Below are 11,677 nucleotides of genomic sequence, written 5' to 3'. Positions count from 1 at the left end.
AGGCTCCTTCTCTCTCTCTGCTTCCCCCCCTCCTTCCTCCCAGGAAGGGGTTTAAAAAGGTCTCAGGCAGCCCCAAGTTGGAATCACCTGGTCCTAATTACCTTCAGGTAGCTCCCCCTTAGCTGATTCTAATTTGCTACCTTGGTAACCCTTTCTCAGCTGAACCTGATTGACCTGTAGTTGTCTCTCAGTTGATAAGGAGGAGGGCCTTTTAACCCTCTGGGACTGACTCCTACCCCCCCCCCCCCTTGCAACTGTCTGTCCTGAGTTTATCACACTTAATATGTTCTAGGTTGTGCTATTAAGGCACAAGCCTGTACTAATGGCATTGTACCATATTAGAAGAGCAGAGCTCTTCGGCATGTAGGGGAAGTGTGGCATACATTCTCCTTTAGCGAGGTGTGGCATACATTCTTCTCTGTGGTTGGCCAGCTCTGTGGGTTGATGGGAATGGTATCATTGCCACTGCTGTGCTCTGTTTGGCATGGCTTGCATGCCCAGGACACAGTGCTTGCGCTCCAGGAAAGTGCTTGAACAACTGTGGCTACACCACATACAGCTTCCACGCCCCGTCAGCGTTCTCACGATCCTCTTATGAATTTGAGCAAAGGGCAACCACAATATGGCCCTAAATTTGTAACCATTTCTCTTTCTTTTTGTACAATTCCTCTTTCCTCATCCAATTATTTTCATCATCTTGTCTGTCCAAGGTGGAGCATTAATGGATCTTTCCATTTCCTTTTTGACTCAGCCCCAGCTGTGAAAGAGTAAGGACCTTGCTTTTTCCCATGGATTGCTGTCTTAGCGTCCATGGGGAATTTTTCTTGTTTAACTGTAACTATCCCACAGTGGCTTGTCCAGATTGTTTGCCTTTTTTTATTGCTGTAAATGTTTACTAAACATTAATAAAATGCATGCCAGAAAGAAACTTGAGAGGACATCAAAAGAAAGGGCCCATGCTTATTTATTGATTAACAATAGTCCTGCAGACTTTTGAAGTAACCTGCTAGCACTCCCTGATTAGAATTCCCACAGTGCCTGGCATTTTTTCTTTCAAAATGCAGCTGCTTAGTTACAGGCCCGTAATATTTTTCCTCTTTATTTTGCAGCTTCTTCTCAGGCATTCTTTCACTGCTTAACTGAGCCTGCCTGTCTCCCTCACCCATAGTTTACAACATGTAGTGAACTTTCTTTGTCACGGAATCTCTCCAGTTTCTCAGCAGCCTTTATCTTGACATTATGGTCATTTGGTACTTCTGTTAAATACTTTTGAGGGATTTTAGCAACCAAAATAGATTAGGACTTAAGTTGTGCTACCAGCTGCTGTATCTTTATTTCACTGTGGTCTAAAGCTTGTTCCAGTTGCTTTATCTTTTCATGCTACAGTGAAACTTGAGTAGACAACTCCAGAATCAAACAAAGCCTACAGCCACCCTCTCCCACTGGTGTGAGATCACTAAAGAGCTCCTTCGTAGAGCCCTGTTCTAAAATAAGCAGAAAAGAAAAAAGAAAAGGGTCTTATTCATTTTAATTTGACTTGGCATAGCCGAGACATTTCCTTTATATCAAATCACATTTCTCACATTCTTAAAAAAGGTGAAAAATGGGTTAGTTACAGCTGGCTCTGACAGTTGTAGAATCTTCCTGGCACACTGCTGCAGCTAAACTTACACCAAACTATTTCTACTGACGTTTATTTATTGATTAATAATTATTTACCACTGAATGTTTTGGCTGAGAGTACGTGAAGATATTATCACCATTATTGCACGCTGCTAACCACCAAAATGATGCTGAAAGGAAGGTGTTTGTAATTGATCTCTAACAATCCCTAATGTGTACAGTAGAATGAAATTTGATCATTCTAGGAATTGTCAATTTCTCCAATGGACATAAAGGGGGAGACTTGCAAAGACACATGTGGGAGCGAGACATCTTTTCATATAGACTATCCATAGATTATACATTTGAGAAATACATTAATATATAGTTAAATATAGTGGTTTATGAGCTACTGTATTATTAATTATTACATTAATATAATGTATGTATAAAGTGAGAGATTTTTGGTTTGGGGCTTTTTTGTGAGTAAAATATCTTAAATGGATGTTCCATGAGAATAATACTCTATTTGTAGTTTGGCAAGCAAAGCATATAGCCAACCATTTGTGGCAGACCTTGTATGTGGACTTCCAGTTGAGTCAGATCAATGAATGTCATTAATGTGCACACACATAACATGATGTTTCTTTTTCAAAAGGGTTTCTTGTTTTGAAAGAACAACATGTATTTTGGACAGAGTTAAGGCTGTGATATAATATAGATTTATTTGTACTTGGTAAGATTAATGGCCAACATTTTCAAACTTGGGTTCCTGAATTTCAGCTTTAAAGTAAATGTGTCTTGCTTTTCAAAGATCTTGAGAACCTCCACTACAATGGGATTTGTAGATACTCAGCAACTCCGATAAAAAAAAAAAATCAGGCCTTTACTTAGGTGCCTTGATATGGATCTGAAAGCCTAACTTTGAAAGTTTTGGCCACTGTCCTTATCTTATGTGGGAAATTTAAAACTGATTAACTCCTTGACTATTCATTTCCTTGTTCTTAAGTGCTTGATTATCATAAGTGATACGATAGGCAAGTACATCATCATCACTAAGGGACAGATTTTAAAGGCATTTAGGCACCTAAATTAATGGTAGTTAGGAATCTAGGTGCTTTTGAAAATGCCACTAGGTGCCTATTTGCACCCTTAACTGTCTAAATGCCTTTAAAAATCTGGCCGTTAGAGAACATAACTAGTTTTTGAAACAAAGTGTTGTGATTTCAGAATTTCTGAAGTTTGTATTTACTTATTTATTTTAAAACAACCTTCTGTGAGTGAGTGTTGGGGTGGAGGAAAGAATAGGTAAATGAAGAAACATTTTCTAGCCTATGTGGCAACCCAGGACAAATGGCTACAAAGGGAGGGGTAGTAATTAGTCCCAGGGAGTTAAAAAGCCTCTCCCTATCCACTGAGGGGAGATAGCCATGGGGAAATAAGGTTCAGCTGGAAAAGGAGTTACCAGGGAACTAATTAGGTTCAGCTGGCCTCAACTGCTGGAGACCTTTTTAAACCCTCCCTGGCAGGGAAGCAGGGAGAGGAGCTGCCAGCAAGTTAGGGGCAGTAAGGCTCTGATCTCTTCCAGCAAGGAAGGCTGCACTCTGTCCCCCAGAAGGGGAGAAAAACAGCACAAGGGACTGACTGAGGGAAGGATCAGCCAGACCCGTGCTACCTGGAAGGATTTGCCTTTGCCCAAGCCTGTGTCTCCAAGGCTAAAAAGGACTGAGCCTGCTGAGGAGAAGCAGGTACTTTGCCACACCCTTTACGGCAGCTTTGCACTCGTATCTGGGCACACAGAAGCTGTAAGGCTGGTGGAACGGGCAAGTGCCATGGTAGCACCTTCTACAGCCCATAACTCCTACTGACATCAATGGGAACAGAACCGGGCCCAAAACTGTCACCAAAAATTGTTAATACTTTGGGGAAAATCTATGATTGGGACATCTCCAAGTATAGTGGTTACACAAATATTCAAGGAAATTTAAATATATGCAAAATCTGAAGGGATAGTAATCATCCATTTTAAATGAGATGGAGTCAAAGAAATAAGATTTGTTTTAAAATGATCTATAACTTTGTTTCTGCAAAGTCTGAAGAAAATTCCTTTGCCTTCAGAGTAAGTCTGGCAATTTTCAGGCTAGGTTAATTTTCTAAAGCAAAATTATAGAAGAGCAAATATAGGGCTGCATAATGGAAGCTGGCTGCACCCTAAACTATGAAGAGGTAAGAATATTATGGAGGTGGAGATACTGTGGACACCTCTGGCACCAATACTGTACTTGTATAGATATTGCCTTCCTAGCTGTGAGGAACATTAATGGCATAGTATGACAGTCACGGATTGTTCAATATAACAAGGGGGGAAATCTTTTAATAGCCTAAAGGAGAGTAACTCATCAGCTGTGGCAGTTTAATAGTTTCTGGGCCCTTGATCTTTTCTCTGTTTTTGAAGCCAATTAGTAAATGTTATGGCTATTTATTTTTGTATTGAAGTTGGACCTCGGAACCCCAGTCATGGACCAGGACCTCACTGTGCTAGGTGCTGAACAAACATAGAACAAAAAGGCAGTCCCTGCCCCAAAGAGCTGACAATCAAAATGAACAGAATAAATGGAACTCTCCCTAATGATGTGATTGAATCAATGTTTAACTCCACAACTGCTTCCCAGAAACATTGTTTGTCCTCTAAGCAGTACTGGTCTAGGTGTCTGACGGTGGTGGGGGGAGGAAGGAATCCTCCCAACGAGCCATAGATTAATATTTCTAAAATAGTCCTCCAATATAACATTCTGTTTCTGCTGACAGTCTACACCTCTTCTCTGCACCTTGCCCTGGACTCTGCCACGCAGGGAGCTGTGCAAAGCTAGTAGCTAGTGACTCAAAGGTTCACACATCCCTGCACAGCCCAACCAGTCTAGTTTGTCTTGTGCAGCAGAAGCACACCAATACCGTTGAAAGGGGGAGCTCTGCAGCTGCAAATAGACGGGCTGGATTCAGCATTAAATAATCACATAACTTCCTACAACATATTGTACTTCTGCAGAAAAATAATGGTCTTGAAGCATGACCCTTGCATGTCTGTTACTGGTGAGACTGTTGTGTATGATGTTTCATAATGCTACTGAGGATATTAGGCAAGGTCTTGTTTAATCTTTCATCACAGCTTTCTTGATAAGAGATGTCAGCACATGCAGTGGTCATTCTCATTTCTTGTAGCAAAACTCATGCCCAACCCCACAGTACTTCCATACCAAATTTATAATGAGCACGTGAAAATTTCAGTACTACAGGCTGCCTGAAATAAATTACTCAAATACACATCTCACCTTCTTAAAATCAGATTATCCCTTGAGGCTCAGTCTTCCTGCTGTTTTCTTTTGAAAAAGTTACTTATTTCCATGGTGCAAAATTACTAGTTTCAGAGGCATTAAGCTTTTCTGCAGATCACACTGAGAGCTCCATAACTATATGCTATTTGCTAGGTGATTACACTGAAGTGTATTTGCGAGCATTACTTAAAGGTACACTTAATACTTTCCATAGTACTGCCTTATAAAAGCAACACAGTCTGGTCCAAAAATTTCAGGAGCCTCAATGGGGCCTTTATCTGTGTGAGCACTTTTATATAAACCTTATGAACACTAACATCTACACATACAAACCCCATTTGTCCAAATGGGGACATGCATTTTGCAGATGTGAGTGTGTGTAGATGTATTTGCATGCTCAAAGTTGCAAATGGAAGCCACTGTATGAAAGCACACCCTGCATTTTTACTTGAATCTTCAGTCACAGTCTGTTGATTAATCAGTTTATTTCTATAAATGAAGCAACACCGAATATGCACCTCTCTCATACCAACAGGAGCACTCCTTACATCAGGACTGTACTTGGTAAGGGCAAAATTTCAGAAGTGTTGATCACCCACAAATCCCAGTTTAAAAAAAATAAAATTAAAAAAAAGACTGAAGAAATTCAGGTGCTAAGCACTTTTCAGGGTTTATCCTACCGGCCCAGTCCAGCTCCCTTGAAGACAGTGAAAGAGATTCCCAGGGGCTTCAATACGAGTTAGAGCACATAGTGATTGTTATCTCATCTTAATAATAAGTTTTCAGGACAGCCTGAGGTCTATACCGTCAGTTATTGGTTATTAAATAATAACCATGGAAGCTAGATTTGGTCAGTGGCTACAAGTCACATACTATTTATTCCTAAGGAAAAGGCAAGAAATTGGAAGATTATGCAGTTCCTACAAATCAAAATTAAAATGATGGCTGTTCCTCCTATAAACGAACCTACTGGCCATACAAGTCTGCCTTCCACCAAGTATCTCAACCAGCATCCAGAAAGCAGATAAGATACAACATACTGGATCACCAGTATCATGTAAATTTCCCTCAAAGTAAAAAATGAAACCATGGACTATACATCCTACAGGTCTCCTTGTTTTACGTATGCTTGCTGTCGGAAGTGCGACATAAGGAATGATCCACTAAGGAAAGAATTATGACACACAAATACCAGAGAGGCATAGAGACAAACCTACCACTAAAGGAACAGAAGAGACCCTTCTGAGAGAGTCACAATAATATAACATAACTTCATGGAGGGAAAAAAGAGTTACAGGGTGAAACAATGTAAGAATTTAATAAACTGTAACCAGTCTGCTCAAGTAGTCCTCCAGAGCTGAGGGCCCTGCAGCTCAAATACTTCCATATCAGGTCTCAGCATCAGAGAAATCCTCCCCTTTTTCTGGATCCTCTCTCTCAGAGTTCTCAGATACTGTTACTCTGGCCTTAAGTTTTTCTGATTAATCTAGTTACTAACAAATATAAGACTGTGCTCCAAAACAAGCTCTCAGCCATGCTGATATAGGAATGCATAACCTAAATCCAACTCCTGTGGTTGCCCACCAACTCACTTGGCAGTCAGGAAATAAAGAAATTCTGGACTTGCCAAATGTAATAACTCCTTTGTGCCATGCAGCTTTATTCCTTATTCTAAGTCATCTAAAGGTTTTGAGAACTGTCCAGCCTGCAGGCATTTCAGCTTACTTCCTCAGGAGAAGCTGCCGGCAGATTCCAGTTTAATAGACCTATTGTTATTCCCTATCCCTGGGGGTCCCAGCAGCTTTTAAAAGATAATATTTTAACATTTATATGGCAACTTTCATCCCAATGTACTTTTAAAACCTCCTACAAACAGCACCATTGAAATGTAGTTACTTCTGGGGTCAGCAGATGTACCCAACGCAACAGCAGGGGAGGGAAAATTTTGGCATGGATACTAGGACAAATCCCTTCTCTTATGATAAATGCCATGATATCTTTAATATCCAAGCTGAGCAGACTGAATATTGGTGTTTAAGGTTTCGCCTGAAGGCCCTAAACACACTGAAAATGATGGAGTGTATTAGGCTGGATCCTGGGTTGCCTCACTGTTCCATGGTACAAAGCTGCCTTAAAGCTGGTACCAACGGCCACCAAACCCCAGAATAACTGAGTGGAGTAGAGCTGCCATAATGGCTCTGACACCATCACTTCATCCTGTGGCCAGGGAAAGTGGACATGGCTAGGGCATCCCTACCCCCCAGGAAGCCATGGTTGCTGTATAAGCCCCTTGCAGATATAGGCCGCTGGTTCAAATTAGAAGGCCTTTGGACAGCTTTAAATTGTGTTTAGGGAATTGGACTGGGGCCAGGAGAATACAAAGGGGGTCTGAAGCCACCTTCGTGTACCGTCCAGCTGCCACCCCCCCCCATCCAAATCGGCACCAAATGCTTCTCAGATGCAATTCAAGATCTGAATCATTTAAGTTCTGAGCCATTTTACCTACCTTTATCTACATTCAGATGGATGAACTGAGTCAGTCCTCTTGGAATTTGAACCTAAGACCCCCAAGCTGTCCAGATAATACAAACCAAGGTGAGCCTGAGGTCATATGGGATCCTGGGTGACCATTAAAACCATCCACAAAACTGGAGACCTCCACCACTGTAAATCCTGCCTCTATTTTAGGAGTCTCTGGGAAATAAAATCCCCCTGCAGCTCTAAGCTAGCCCAGATCCATACCTTAGGATTCCAGCATCCTAGGAAGTTTATCCTCTGATTATTTTCCATGTCATCTAATTGGTGGCTGTGCTTTCTCTGATCAGCTCCCAAAACTACAAGATCTTATTTCCCAAACCTAACTCGGACATTTCTGATTCATGAACAAAACTGTCCCCTAGGTTCCAGTGTCTGAAAGGTTCCAGTGTCTGAATGATCACTTGGTTGCTGCACATAATTAATTCCTTTACTTCTTACAGATTTTCCTTCAGCTGTAGGGCCTTTAAGGGAAGCTCTATGAGGAGCATGGAATGGTGTGATCCAGTCTTACACAGCACATACAACTATTTTATCTCACTTCAACACTGAATACAGTAAATGTTTGTGTAGCTGTGTTGGTCCCAGGATATTAGAGAGACAAGGTGGGTGAGGTAATATCTTTCATTGGTGAGAGAGACATGCTTTCAAGCTTACACAGAGCAGAAGAAGAGCTCTGTATAAGCTTGAAAAACTTCTCTCACCAAAAGAAATTAGTCCAATAAAATATATTACCTCACCCATCTTGTCTCTCAAATATTTACTTTAGCCCCACTTTTCTTTTTCACCCTTTGCCTCTGGTACAGAGCCTCACGTTGAGAGGCTTTTTCTCTGAAGAACCCAAAATCCCAGCTGGTAGGGAACTCTCCAGTTTCCTCTAAATGGTTATTGTGTTTTCCCGATAGGATCTCTTAGGGAACTCCCCTAAAAGATATCTGTGAGAAGGAAGACATTATATGCATGGGAGAGGTTTACACAGCAAAACAGGGTTGTTTTAAGAATGGAAAAAGTGGTAAGAACCATAGTAAAAAAGTGTAGCTGAAACATAGTGGCACAATTGGGGAGCTGGGAATAGAGCCTCCAATTTTCTTTATGTGGTTCATGTAAGGGCTGGAAAGTATTGTGGTCCTTGTGCTCAAACGAGTGCAGGAATTGCTCCCTAACTACTTCCAGGGACATATGATGCTCCGAAGTGGAACAGGAGTATTGGAAAGTCAGTGAAGCAAGGGCTCTGACCCCCACACCATCCCTACACCAGCCAGGAAAGCTGGCCATCCAGGTGGGGCCAGGGAGAGGATGCTGCACCCATTAGAGAAGTGCAGAGGTTTGTGCCCATCACAATGCATTGGTGACCTCTGGCAGGCATTCTGCTGCTGAGGTAGAAAGGCTCCATTGCTCCTTCTGGGGCAATGCACTTCTGCACTACCCCTCCCACCCCACCCCCCAAAAAAACCAAAAAAAACCCACGGCTGTGTGTCCAAGGCACAGTGTAATCTAAGTGTGTGGGGTTGTTGTTTTTTTTGGCATGAGTGCTATCAACAATGGAGGTTGTAGTGGAGAGAAGTCACAAGTGTTTTGCTATCACTCTGTCATCTAACCCTGCTGATAGACGTCCCAGTGCAGGAAAACACATTTTCTAGTGTAGATCAAACCAAGGTGATTCGAGAGCTTATAGTACAAGATGAAGTACTCACCTAGAAAAAGACTTATACAAACTGGACAGGTAGATAAGGAGATACTATGTGAGAGAATTAATGGGCTAAATATTCAGAACACTGTGCACACAATTATAACACAATATGTGTACATGAATGCATGCCTAATTTGCACATGTAATTACTATGATTATGTATGCATCAATGACCAGTTACACATTAATTGGCTATTTGCATTCACAAATGAGCACAAAATCATGATAATTACATGCCCAAATTAGACCTACAAATAGTCTTGAAAATGTCTCATCATGTAGAGACACTAGAGTCTGTATAGTTAAGGTGAAAGCTAGCTTCCAATTCTGTTAGATAACAGATTCTTTCTCTGGACAAAGTTCTAGGTTATCAGGTGTGCAATACTATATATCTTATCTTCTAAAGCCAAAATAAGAAAAAAAACCAATGCAGTCAGATAAACAATTCAGGCTAAGTGATGTGCACATCCTCATTGTACCAGCAAGCTCCAGGAAGCTTCTGCCTGAAAAAGGCATCTAGAGTGCTCCTGGTGGAGCAACATGGTACTGCATGAACCCCAGCTCAGGACAAAAATGAATCCCTGGGGGTTTAAGTCAGAATAGGAGAATATGTTGAGGCAAGCAGCTCTGAGGTCACAGCAAGCTATCGTAACAGTTGCTGTCTTTGTTAGCTTGCTTGCACACAGTACTGCACCAAAATAGTAGGGTACCTGATTTTCTTCTCATGCCAATTTTACATTGATATAACTCCTCTGACTCTCAATTTACCCAAATATAAGTAAGAGGAGAATCAGCCTCCAAGCATCTATCTACAGTGTATGCTCTCAAGAAAATGGACACTTTGGCATGGGGAATTGTACATGAACCATTTTTTGAGAAAAGAGGATGTTTTATGCACAACTGCAGTACCCATGAATTGTTCCCATCTGCTAAGTTAATTTAAGCAGGATTCTTATATTCTTTTAAATCAAGCTTATAATAAACTAAATCATCACAGCATATGTAAAAGGAAAATCCCATGTCACTCATGTTCCATAGTAAGAATCCCATTGACTTAACAGGCTGTAGATCAGACCCCTACTTAATTTCTTAGATCCTGATTTACTGTTTGTCTCTCATGCAAGCCACTACTTTAATCAACCACAAGTGCATGTTCCCAAAGGGCTATAGTTTGGCAGAAGAGTACAGTTCTTTGGTCTATGGGGTCATGTAAAACATTGGGACTTGGATGTTCTAGTAATAATGAAATACAATTCTCTTGACCCTATTGCATGATCCAACTCCACAGCAGTGACATAGTCATGGAAATAATGTGGAGGTATTTCTCGTAATATTTCAGTGTTCTAACTTACCATTTGGTCAGTTCCTGGTGGCAGTTTAGGGCCAGATTCTGCCATCCCTACTCATACTTATTTTCAGTGGGGCTATGCACTGGATAAACAACTATTCAGGGAAAGTATTGGGGCAAAAATTAGGCCATTAATGGTTATTCTAGTTTATATCAGAAATACATATGCTCTACCTTGAAGGTTTCCATTTATTATCATCTCTAATTACTCCATGATAAACTTAATTAAAACATTATTAACTAGATTCTAAGTATGTCTTTAAGCCAGTTGGCAGCACTCAACTGTGCATCCTCTGGCATGAGTTAGAGCAGTTTCCCTGGACCCACTTGTGAGATTCTGTACAACCCCAAATCCAAGAAATACTGAGAGCTATGAGCAAGTCCCTGCATCTCCCAATCTGATTTTATATAGGACTTAGACTGCCCCTGTATTGGATGAATTCTCTCCAACTCATTGAGGCCCCTTTGTGGTCCTTGTACACTGCCAGAATGGCATGCAGGGGCCAGAACCCAGCACTTCAGAGTGTGGTCCTGCAGTCCTTAGCCTTGCAAAAGTCCTATTGATACCTTGAAGTTTAAGACTTTGATGAGGGTTTTCTTTCTGACAGGACTGCAGGATCAGGACCTTAATGGAGAATACAGAATGAACAACAAACACAGTGGAAATTCTTCAAGAGCCGCTGTTACTGCATAGGAGAAGTTTGAAAAAAAAACACCTATTTTGTTCTGAAACAATTCTGCTTTTGTATTGTATATTTCCTTTTTTTCTTCTCATTCTCTATTACTAAAGATATTTTAATGAAAATAGAATCTTTGCTTAAGGGTTCATCTGCCCTTTCTACTTATTACCCATCTGGCATCCTAATCCTTTGTTTGTGACATCGCTGTAGGGCTGCTATGGAAATTATGCTGCCAGCAAGCAGAGGACGATGACTACAGGTAGAGAATAAACAGATCTCTTGAGAAACAAAGTATCAGAGGGGTAGCCGTGTTAGTCTGGATCTGTAAAAGCAGCAAAGAGTCTTGTGGCACCTTAGAGACTAACAGACGTTTGGGAGCATGAGCTTTCGTGGGTGAATACCCACTTTGTCGGATATACTCACCCACGAAAGCTCATGCTCCCAAATGTCTGTTAGTCTCTAAGGTGCCACAAGACTCTTTGCTGCTTTT

The sequence above is a fragment of the Mauremys mutica genome, chromosome 6 (genome assembly GCF_020497125.1).
Source record: "Mauremys mutica isolate MM-2020 ecotype Southern chromosome 6, ASM2049712v1, whole genome shotgun sequence".
Classification (NCBI taxonomy): Eukaryota; Metazoa; Chordata; order Testudines; family Geoemydidae; genus Mauremys; species Mauremys mutica.
Note: the sequence above shows the minus strand (reverse complement) of the source record.